The sequence below is a fragment of the Geospiza fortis genome, unplaced genomic scaffold (assembly GCF_000277835.1).
Source record: "Geospiza fortis unplaced genomic scaffold, GeoFor_1.0 scaffold7, whole genome shotgun sequence".
Classification (NCBI taxonomy): Eukaryota; Metazoa; Chordata; class Aves; order Passeriformes; family Thraupidae; genus Geospiza; species Geospiza fortis.
Genome location: NW_005054344.1, coordinates 5,435,026 through 5,447,598, shown reverse-complemented (window position 1 = coordinate 5,447,598; position 12,573 = coordinate 5,435,026).

Here is a 12,573-nt window from a genome sequence, read left to right as displayed (position 1 = left end):
GCTGTGGCTACTGCCGGTGTGAGTACCAGCCATGGTGTTTTCACACATCCCAGGCAGATGGCTGGGTTTTCCTCCTGACAAAGCAGCAGAACAAGAGCTATTGGCACAGCTCCTTCAGCTCCAGCAACTCCAGCAAGTTACTGCAGGGAAAGACAAAGCAGTACCAGCAAGGGCCCAGGGGCTTATTATCTGGTGCTGAGGTGAGAAGAACTGTGACAGTCTGTCTGCCACAGCCATTCATCTAATCTGTTTTTAAAAACCTCTAATGACTGCGCTCCCCCAGTCGACAAAGGCAGCATGCTCCTGAGATTATATGTGTTTATAGCTGGGTAGTTTGTCCCACTATGTAAGCTAAATCTCCCTTGCATCCTGTTAAATCTATTACTCCTTATGTCCACTCTCAGTGGATATAAAGATAACAGATTTTCATCCTCTTTACAGAAAAAAAAATTTGAAGGCTGTTATCCCACTCCCTTTGGACCTATCTGTCTTCTCTTCACTAGACTAAACAACTCCAAGATCTTTCAATCTCTCCTCACAGGTCAGATTTTACAAACCTTGTAATACCCTTGATGGTCTCTCAGGGCTTTCTTATTTCATTTATGTCTTTTCTAAAAGGTGATGTCCAGTTGCTGGATGCAAAACTTGAGAAGTTCCCAATGCCATGAAGTTACCACTCAGCCCTGAGCTTTCACATCCCACACCTCCCCTTGTGAGTGTCGCTGTGGTCAGCTGGGGCGTGTTCACCTCAAGGTCTCTTCTGCTGCCTGGTTGGTCACTCCTTGTTTCAGTACGAAGCCTTTTGACCTTCTAGCACTTTGCATGTATCTTTCTTTGGTTCCATTTGTTGATTCTGGAAAGGCTCTCCAATTTTTCATAGCTATTTTGAATTTTAATCCTGGGCCCCAATATGCTCACAATCCTCCTGGCTTAGTGTGATGGGCCGATTTTATAAGCATACTTTATTCCATTATCCGAGTTACTAATGAAAATATCAAACTGAAACAGGCCCCAAACAGACCCTGGGTGACCCTATTAAAAATGAATTCTCAGTTTGATGACAAACCGTGATAAGTTCAGCGTTTTCCAACCACTTGTGCACCCACTGATTAATGATTTCATCTCTCCTTAGCTGTCTGTATGAGAAAGTCATGGGGGGAACATTCATATGCCCCACTCAGTTGGGCAACTGCTATTTTAAAACTGTAAAAAACCATTATTAAATACATTGTCTTTTTCTGCTGGGGTCTGCAGTGATCATGAGTCTGTAATGCACCAAGCACCCAAGGAAACAGCTAAGAAAGGAAGGAGGAGAGCAAGGCAGCATCCCTTGCAGGGAGCAGCCCATTACTGAGGCTCCTTCCCTCTCATCCTGCCTCTGCATGTGGGTGCTCCAAAGAAAAACCCAACATCTCTGGTAGCCAACAGTGAGAGCAGCAGCACCCACAGCCCCAGAAAGGCCAAGGGACTGCTACCAATTCAAGGTGAGAAACATTCTCCTCGATTCAAGAAAGGATCAGCATTTCTGTGCAGCCCTCACATGCATGGGGAGCCCTTCTTCAGTGAAGGGTCTGTCAGAGGGAAAAGGAACATTCTCCTGGGAGGGCACAGGAGAAGACTGTGCTTTTCAGGCTCAAGCTTGAAGAGGATGCTGCAGGAGTGACAGAACTTTATTGCTAGGGAAGAGGCCAATAGTTTTTAATACACGTTTTGGTTGCCCAGGGCTGAGTGTATATTGGGTGTCGCAGCAGCTTCTGCAGCCACAGGATTCAGGACAGAGCCTTTTCTGCTGGTAGCTCTGGGCTATGTATATTACACCTTTACATTCAATATGATACTGCCTTTAGCCTGCTGGCCCCCTGCCAGTGCAGCTGCAGAGAAGTTGGGGAAGTTTGCCATAATTTGCTTGGGAATTCTTGTGGAACGTGAGTTTCACCTACTGCAGTGGAAGGGGATAGGTTTAAGGGGCTTGGGTTTCTTTTTGTCCTGAAATGCTCATCCTTACTTAGAAGGATGTGGAGTTTAACATTAAAATAGTCCAGCTTGAACATACAGGATAACTAGAAATCAGTGTTGGAGACTGTTCAGAAAATGCACTGAATTCATGCCCCAGATTAAAACAAGGCAAATGTTACTTTAACCAAGATCCTGTGGATGTTGCTAGTGAAGAAGATGATAGTCTCAAACCAGATTTTGGTGGACGCCTTTAAAAAGCACCTAGATAGGGTGTTTTAGTCCCTGCTCAGCCAGGAGCACAAGCTCAGCAGAGTCAGGCTCAAGGCAGCCTTGCCCACATGCTGCTTGGCCAGCAGCCAGTCTTCCCCTGCCTTCAAGGGGTGAAATCCTGGCACTAAAACCTCTGCTAGCACCAAGAGCCCCAACTGCTACATCCTCCAACTGCAATAGGGGTCTGCCAAGCCTAGAGGAAGAGGACCACAAGGGTATGGACAATTAAAGATAGAGACACAGTGGACTTTTATCTGTTTCCTATCAGGAAAAGCATAAGTGATGTTTTAGGTTTTCAAGAATACCCTAACTCAGCATTTTGCTGCAGCAGGGTGGTCACTGGGCTTTGGACTACAGCCCAGCCAAACAGAATGGAGCTTTTCGTCAGTTAAAGTCCAAGAAGGGAATAATGATCTCAGAGTTTTGTATTTATCATTGGACTTGGCCTCCTGACCCTCCTAAAGAAAGGCAATGACTTGAAACAGTTTTCACAAAGCCAAGAAATAAATGGTTGCAGTAAAAATTAATTTTATCCTGATCTCCTTTTTTTTTTTACCCCCAGACACACAATTTCTATTATGTTTGGATAAATCTTACCCCATAGTTCCCTCAGAATGGTCAATGCAGTTCCCCACATTGGAAAGCTGTGCTGCTCCAGAGATGTCACTATCTTGGCAATAGCTCACACAGCCCCAAACAGGGCTATGTGGAGCTATGTGGAGTTTTATGATTCAGCAGCAACAAGTGTGAAAAGGCTGAGACTGCTAGCACTCACCCTTCCTCAACCTTTTCGTATTCCTGGCACTCCCTGCGAGCATTGCTGGCTGCAGATATTTAAGAGCAAAGAAAGTGAGTACTGAAGTTAGCTTTTTTTTTTTTTTTACTTAGCATTTTTTCCTTCCTCTTTTTTCATTTAGGCAGATCTTTATGCTGTTATGGACATGACAATCTTCCCCTGGTTTATTAGCACCAGCACAGATCATCTTGTTCTCCCAGCAAGCGCCGTGCAGTGATGAGCAACACTCCTTGTCCCAGCAGCCTTTCTCCTTACGGCAGGCACTTTCCCCTCTCACCCAAGAAAACAAGCAGGGTTTGTGTGGTGAAAGCACAGGGGTTTTCCTGCCACATAGTGGGTTCAGCATGGTGGAGCACAAGCACTGCCTAAATGATGAGGTATCTCATATGTTCCCCTTTACAAGCTGCACTATACCAAGAGGTCTTTGCATTTTTTCCAGAAGGCTGGACATTACCACTCTTTGAAAACTGAAAGGCCTCCACATAAAAAAACCCAAAACCACAACATAAAAAAACTCTGGAAAAAGACTCAGGGATTTCTATACTTCCCAGTAGGCCTATGGAAAATGGAGACAAAATCTTACCATGCTACACCTACAAAAGCATGCTACAAGATTCCTTTATGCCTGCCACAGCTTGAAGCTCCATATTTTGTCCTTCTAGTATAATTCTTCTGGTATGAAATAGGGGCAAGATCTAGGTAACCTAAAACACATCTAAATTGGGACTTTAGACTCAAAAATCCACTTGATCCTAGGCTGTGATTTAGTCTCCAGGGCTGTATTCTCCAAAGATGTACTTAAATTAATTGGGTACTTCCCAGGCCACTGGCACCTAACTTCTGACATCCATGTGTTCCTCAGGCATAATTGTTAATCAATGTTAAATTAATTTAGTGGTGGCTGGAGGTTTTGAGGAGGGGAATTCAAAACCACTTGACAGGCAGGATTCCTGTCCACCTGTGTTGGCTGCCTCAGCAGAGGTGCCAGTGATTAAATGGACAGAGCCTCCTCTCTCAGCCAAAGATGGCTTTCCAGGTGCCCAGTGAACAGCCCTGCTTGCTGCTGAATGCAGAGCTGAATTTCCTTTCAGATCAAAGCAAATTCAATGGCAGTCCTGACATAGAAAGAAATCACATGCTTAGAGACCAAACACGTATACTTGGTTTTATTCTTCTTTCTCACAAAATACATGATGGCTGGAAATTCTTCTTGTGCACAATCTTTTTTTGTTTATCTGTCCTTATTCAAAGCTAACAGCTGGTTTTACCTATGAGAACCAGCTCACAGATGCACTTCAGGATATAAAGCACATTTATGATAAGACACCTGATAAATCCCTTTATGTTCCATACCTTTCCTGTAAAGCTGGGGAGGGGGCGAGGGGAGAAGGAGAAAAGACCTGCCTTAGGATGATGTCATGGCTGTCGGGCACATCTGCCCCAAATTAAATTGCCATCTAAAGGGCTTATTTCTCAAACATATTTCTTTTCAGCTTGGAAGGAGACATAAAGCAGTGTATCCTTTCAGTTTGCATTTGAGGAGTCTGAAAATTTGGGATCACCCTCCACAGTATGCCAGCAAGATTTACTAGTGCTGAGCCTCTCAGGTGATGATGCTGTACACATTGCATGAAAAATGAATCTTTCTTGGTTCCTTGATTAAGTTGTGACTCCTAATAAATCTTCCAGAGACATCAAGCCTGTCTTGCTAAAAGCATGAGGGACCTTTGCAAAGCTCTCTAAGAAGGTGTGAGAAAGAAGTCTCATCTGTGAGAAGAAAGCTTTAAAAAGTGAACCTGTTTGAATTTAAAAATATTCATTCTCAATCTTTCACAGTAAACTCTACGTGCATGCCAGAATTGAAAGATTAAAATGCAGAATGCATAGAAATAAACAACGTTTAAACACACCAAGAATGAAACATTTGCAAATAGACTGCTTTGTCTGCTGTCCTACCATCCCAACCCTGCCCTCCCCAAAAAAACCAAAAAAGGCAACAGGAAAAAGGAAGAGGAGACATGAAGGGCAACTATTATTTTTTATACTTTCTGTGTGATCTTTTCCTATGAAGGCACTCAGCCTCTATGGATTGTGGGTGAAAAAGAGGAGGAAAACGCTGCACCAGACAAAATCCTCATGCTCTTGCTGCCTCTCGGTGCCAACAGCAGGTGTCCCAAGATACTCACAGTGGCAAAGCCCTGTGCAACAAGGGAAACATTTTTTTTCTCCTGAGCAGACCCCCCGGACCCGGTGGCCATGACAGAGCTGTGCATGTGTGTGGCATCTGCTGCACTGCAGGAAAAGATGCAGCACATGCCACACGCATGTGCAGCCTTGTAACTGCCTGGGCAACTGTGTTGCCTCTTTCAAAGCCCCCCCTAACAGCATCAAAACACAGCAAAACCTGCCAGCCCATCTAGAAACCATGGCCCTGGTTTTCCAGCACTGCAGTTGGTGGAGTTACGCTCATTTACACCAGCTGAGGAACTGTTCCTACATTCCCACCTGGTTCCTGAAGATTTATATACTAATTCCCTGCAAAACATTACAATGGAAAAAGAAAAAAACCACCTGCCTAATTGGGTCCACAAGCCCTGTTTCATAAGTGAGTTATCTCAGCCTTGTTGGGTCAGATCTTACTGAGAGGACGATACATCCAGGGCTGTCATGTAAATCATTTCCTTTTGGATACTTATGTCTAATCAACTTCAGACCTTGTTTTGGACACATTGTATGTTTCATAAGCTGAAGAACTCTCTCTGATGAAATCCTTGCCTCCTGACCCCAAAATACATCTGAACAAAATTGTCCCATCAGGAGTTCAGATAATTGCTTGGCCTTTCCTGTCAGTCATAAACCAGACAGATGCAACTTTTTTGGACACTTCCCCACACTCGACCATGCGTTTCAAACATATTCCAAACAGTGTAAGAGAATAGGAATGGTTGCTTTTATAAATGTGTGGTAGTTCATATGCTTAAGCAAAGAGAACAGACTCTCTTTACTGGTGCCATATGTATTATTGTGTGATAAAAAATTACCAGTTCTGCAATTATTGCCCTTATAGTTCCATTAATCTTAAATTTTATTTATTTCTGTAGATGTTTTTCTTTTACTGGAAATCCCAGGCTCTCCCTTTTCTTGCACCAAAGCTTACAAAGCGCTGAGTAGTCCAGGCACAATTTGAGGACTCCTCGCTGCGGGCTGAGCTGGGGCACTGCCCAAGCACCGGCAGGGCTAGCAGGGAAGGCACGGCATGGACTCTGTAAAAACAGGTGAAAAGTTTTCTGCTGACTTCTGAGGGGACCACGATTTTCTTCTCCTCACCATCCTTGACAGCTTGCTGGTGTACACAGGAGAGCTTGGAGAGGTGAGAAACATTTGCTGGAGGAAGCATGGAACATATCTGCTGGTGAATAGAAAGTCACCCCATGCACTTGGATGGAGCTAAATCCTGAACAATGAGAACTATTACAAATATTCAGACATCACAGACAAGGGTTTACAGAGATCACAGTCTTGAGTTGAAAGCCTTGGAATTCCTCAAGGAGAAGGTGTGGTCTGGCTCAGTGCATATGAGCCAAGAACTTTCCAAGTGCCTCTGCAGCTCCCAAAATCTGAAGAGAAAATTAAGTTCATGGGCAAAACACATTGTGAAAATGGAAAGCAGGCTGCTACACTCATCAGTAAGTTGAAAGAATGGAATGTATGTGAATGTTAGAAAAGAAAAATCATTAGAAGTTCATTTTACATCAAGAAGAAAACTTTCTAAGGAGTGGAAAACAAGGACCTGCAGGGCTCGGGTGCCACGGAAGAACCTCACTTCTGCACCTGAGTCCTGGTTGTGCAGGCAGAGCTGCAGAACCACATGTATCATCTCACAGACCATTTGGATGCTAAGCCTGTACGTGGTTCCTGCAGACAAGCAGGCTCTGTCAGACATTACTGTGCCTGTCAGCATTGCCAGCCTCTTGGTGGTTTGACAGAAGTCATTGTCACATCTAGCAGAGGTGACAAAACTGAATGTAACACGACTCCATCTGCCACGGTTGTGGTCTAGTACTTTACACCTGTAGCAAAGAGTAATCTGGAAACAAAACTGGTGTTTCTGGCGCTGGTGAGTGACACATGGGGCAGGGTTTGGCTCCAGGACAACCTCATATATGTGCCGAGGTCTGCATGAGTTACAGAACTGCTCCTGAAGCTCATGCTGGCTTTATCATTTTGCAGAGCTCACACAGGGTTTATTTACAAAGCTGTGAGGACATGGAAAAAAAGCATGAATCATTGGAAAAATTGTATTTTCTGCAGGAACACCTGCAGCAAAGGCCACAGGAGTCCCCTGGGTAGCTGCTGCACCCATCAGGTTGCCAACACCCACAGACCAGCACATACTGAGCTGCTTCTCTCCAAACTTTTTGCTCTTTCCAGACTTATGCTAAGTGTAGGAAAATAACTTTCTATTTTTCATATTTCTGCATTTCTCCTCTTCACTATTGTGCTAAAACCCCTTATCTCATAATCTTGCTGTGTGATTTAGTTGGATGCCCACTGTTTCAGCTTTCACCTTCTGGTTTCCTCACCATGGATGCTCTCTGTAGCTGCTCCATGTCTGTGCTGTCATTCCTGCCAGATCCTCGCAGCATGCAAGGCAAGTGTCATATGGGAGAATCGGTCCGTGGGCTCCAGCTTTGGGGACTGGAAGGAGCATGTGGAACAAACGAACACAAAAAGGAGGTCAGAAAATTTTGGGAAGTGGAGGCCCTCCAGCAGAACAACCCCATGGGCAGCGCCACCCCAGGGAATGGAGACAAAATTAAGGGAACCGTCCTCGAAAATGCCCGTGTGGCGGTCACAGCGGCGCTCAGGGACACTCAGAGCGGGCAGCGCGCCTGTGCGTCCCAGCGGGAGTCCGCCCCTGGGAGCGGGGAGGGAGCGGGCGGCACCGGGCGGCACCGGGCGGCACCGGGCCGTGCCCTCCTCTGGCCGCTGTCCCGGGCGGGAGTCGGAGCGCGCCGGGCTCTCCGGGCCGTCCGTCAGCTGGAGGTGGGAGGGGGAGGGCAGGGAACGGGAGCAGAGCCCTCCGCCGTGTGTCCCCGCAGAGCCCGCGCACTCCTCTGATGCTGGCCTGAAGGGGTAAAGTCTGCTCGGAGCATAAGTGCCGGTCCCATAGAGCGCATTTCGTGTCACCCGGTGGTGACGCCCATCAGGTGCCAATCCGATGCCTATTGTCACTCAGACATCTCCCTCCGAGGACGGTCATTCACAGACTGCGCAGGTTTTCACTTAGATGCTCATTTGTTCATTTGGAGTGATGTGTGGAATGACTCTGTGATCCTCCCGAGGACCCCCTGAGCAACAATTTCTCTTTCTCATCCCCATGCAGTGCCTTGTACAAGCCTATGAAATATATAATGTAGTAGTCCAAGCATGGTGGTTTGGTTGTTCTTTTAACCAGCTCTCCATAGAAAAGCGTATTTTTTGTCTCTTTGCTCTGATCATTTAATTTGTGCTAGAATCTCTGAGTTTACACCTCTGCTCAAAGCACACGCAGCATCTTTGCTTACTCCAGTTAGAGACATTTGGGACTGAAGCAAGCTCACCTCTCAGAAGTCCTTCACAGTCCAGACACGGTCCCCACCCCGAGTCTGTGCAGCCACCCAGCCCAGCCAGCATTTCATTGCCCACCAGTTTTCTCCACAGCTCACTGATACGGGCACTGCCAGGGGATGGGCTCAGCTCCCTTCCCAGGCACCTCATCATAACACAGCCCCTGACATTTTCCAAACACCATCTGCTAGTGTTTATTTTGGCCCTTCTACAGGTGTTTCCAAATTATTTTGTGGAAGAACATGGAAAACATGATTTAGGGCAACCATTGAAGGAACTGTGAGACTAAAGGTGAAAATTCCCCAGGTGACATCTGCTCTTTTTGCATCCTCAGAGCTCCATCCTGCCTTGCTCTGACCCTCAGTATGAATGTGCAGTGCTGAGTCTCTCAGGAGAGGCAAAGCCCATCCACAGTCCTCAAAACAAGGGCTCAGGAGTTCATACAAAATTCAACCTCTGCTCTGGAAAACCTGTGACTTTGGAGACAAGTGGGATTTGGTGAGGCTGAAAATGCAACAAGAGGAGATTTTCTTCAGATGTGTGGATACTGTTGTAGGCTTCATGAGCCATCAGTAAAGGAAAAATGAAGTTATTTTAGTAAACAAAAATGCACATGTAAGCATTGAAAGGTTAAGTCAAAAGTTTGGAGTCAGTTTGCATTTTAATAGACACAGAAACAACAATGAACTGAGGAAACATATTTGTTTATAAGTCTGCCTAAGCAAAGCTATGCAAGTCAGACAGAGAGCCATCAAACTCAGTTATGCTGAATAATATCCTATTACTCCCTGGACAAATAAGCCAGTCCTCACTGGAACTATCAAGGAATACCATTCCATAAATTATATACAATTCTGACCTTGTTTTTTAAACATATGCTTTTTGTGGGGGTAGGAAATCCATTACATTATTTTCAGTAATGCCCTCTGTTTCTACTGGTCTGATAAAGCTCAGGCTGTGAAATGTTTCTTCAGCTACCTCAGGCAAGTGCTGACATTACCAGGAAGCAAGCAGTGCTAAAGAAAGAAAGGTACCTGAGTGAAAGCCTGGGCTGAGACTACATGCGATGAAATGGAAGATGCCCAGCCACACATTAAAGTGTTTCTGCTGACTTACCATGGAACTTTGTCCTTTTGCTGAAGAACTACCGTGGGATTTCAGGCAGGATTGAGTCTTGATGAATTGTGAGGCGAAATTTGGTTTTGATTAATTATTTGGTAAGTTCTGAAAATTGCATACACAAGAAGGAAGTCTCCCTATAACATGCATTTCTCTGGTTTCCATTCCTTGTCGTGCTGCTGTTGGGGATATTGAACACCTCCAGTTGTGGAATCCCTGCCCCGGGAAAAGGACGATGTCAGCTAAGCACAGGCAGTGCTGAGATTTATAGAGAAGTAAAGACAACTTCTGTTATTAAGCAAAGAAAGCTGAGCTGGATAAAAAGCTTGCTTGAGTAAAATGAAGCTTTTATTTTTCTTTTTTTCTTCTTCCTCTTTTTCTTTCTTAAGCTTAACAAAAAAGAAAAATGGAAAATCCCCACTGATTGCATCCAGCTGTTAAAATTTTATGATACTGAGATTCCCAGTTGTCATGACCACTTCATGTAGTTTAATATGCAGTCGTATTCTTTTCAGTTTCATTTTCTTCCCCAACTTTAGTTAATAAAACACCTTTCAGACAGCCTGTTCTTAGCAGTTATAGAGTGCCTGGTCTTCTTTTATAAAGAGGAGAACTATGTGCGGCTCTACCCTGGCACAGGAGAAAGTTAAACTGCAACCATAATTCCCATTACTGTCAGTGAGCAGCGCTGATGAAAAGGCACTGTGGGCTGAACGGCAGCAGGTTTCTCCTGATGACCGTAGGCCAGCCCTGCAGTAAAAAGGTCAGCTCTCTGCCCCAGCCCACTCCCCTTGCCTGTGGATGGCTTTGGGCCCACATCCAAAGTGAGCAAATCTGTCCAAACTTCAGACATTCAGAGGCAAACCAGCACCTCCCAAGCTATCGTACATTTATTCTGTTTGATCTGCAGTAAGCACGAGCATTGTTATCTGCACTGTTTGCACAGTTTCAGCTTGGCTTTTATAAAAGACTTTTTTGCTGCTTGATTTGCACCGATAAAATACCCAGGATAAAGGCCATGCCCATAATTTTACTTGTAAATGCACTAATATTTTTATTCTGCCATCACTCCCAGTTCCCTCCTGACTCACTGGTGTCTGCTCACACCAGCAGCCGTGCACGTATAGGAGGTGTGGAAGTGATTCCCCATGCCAGGGCAGCATTGGCAACAGTGGGGAAGAAGAATACTCCAACAAACACTTCTGCTTTAGAGCTCTTTGTTTGGTACAGCACATTGGCATTGCTCTGGCTTGCTGCCATTGCTCCTGTACATAGGAAAAACCCCACCATACATTAAGAAAGGATAAATGTACACATCAGCAGCTCCAGGATCAGACCAGCTGATTTAATTAATCCCAGAACAAGCATTAAAAGTAAGGGAACTCAGAATTATGATTAAGCTGCAAAGGAAAAAAGATATGCTACAGGCAAGAGGATTTTGCTGTTCTCTAGCTGCTGAATGCTTCTTTTTGAGCCTTGGCATTCTTTTGAGTAAGTCTTTTCCCTTTGTGGTGTTGAAATGGTTTGAGGAATCAATTTAATAATGCAGTTTTATGTAATAGGTAACTACATTACTGCATTAAATATAAAGCCGTCAGAGGAACTGAAAATGAACTTGTTGATTTCCTAAGAGGCAGTACTGATAAACAATTTGGTCCACCAATACATTTTTTGGACAGTGTTGAAGGAAATATTATCTTCTGACATGCTTAACTTGAGAAGGCTTTATCCTTCCTATGTCAGTATTTATAGTCATAGTTTAATAGGAAGCCTCTAATGATAACATCTTACTGCTTGTTTAATCATCTTTTACTGAACAAAACAGTTGAGTTAATTTGGGACTTATAAAGGATGGACACTATGGCTGGCTGGGGTAGGAGCATGGAGGCTCCCTGTGGCTGCTGGCAGGCATGGGACTGTGTTGTAGCACTGCCCCTTGGAGAAATACTTCAACTGTCCCCCCAGGGCAAATCATCAGCTTCCATTTGCTGTGCCTGCCTCTCTTGTGACAGGGATAAGAAAAGTGGCTTTTCAAAATTACAGAGATTTTAAAATGCAAAAAAGAAATGTAAAGAGAAAGGAATACTCACAACATGCGGGATGTTTTCTGAGATGGAGTAGAATTCACAGCAAGTCCCTTTGTTTAATGGGGAAGATCCAGCTGACATCTAACCTTCTGATATAAAACCACTATCTGCTTGCCTTTTCCTGTCTTTCCTTGATCCCCTCCTCTTCCCCTCTATGCCTTTCTCTCCCTCCTCAGTAAACCAAACAAAAAGGAAGGAGAAAAGAGTGGAATTACCATGACAGCTGTCACCATCACAGAGCTCAGCCTGTGCCTCTCCTTCCCCTGCCACTATCCTCAGGCGCAACTTCTCTGGACAAGGAGAGCAGCCTGAGGACTGCTGCAGCCTGAGGACTGCTGCAGCCCACCTCTGTCCAATATCAAAGCAATACCAAGGGTCAAAATGAATTTTATACTTCCCAGGAGTTTGGTTTTTTTTGCCAGAGCCTATTCCATTGGCACCTCCCTGGTTTGGATCTGTATGCAGTGACTCTCCCGCACTGCTCCTGAAGGGTTTCTCTAGGGCAAATGGCTCCAGGTCATGGTCTGGGAAGGCAATAAGCAACACCCAGTGGGCTCAGCAGAGCTAGCAGTGGTGGATTGCTTTGAACTAATGCAAGGAAAACTTAAATTTTCCCTACCAAGAAAATAATTAAGTGACAGTGGCATGGCGGGAAGCAGATCCTGTCCTGAAGAGTTTGTAGTTGAAACAATGAATAGGCAGAAACAACAGTAAGGAGACACACGGTGACACTCC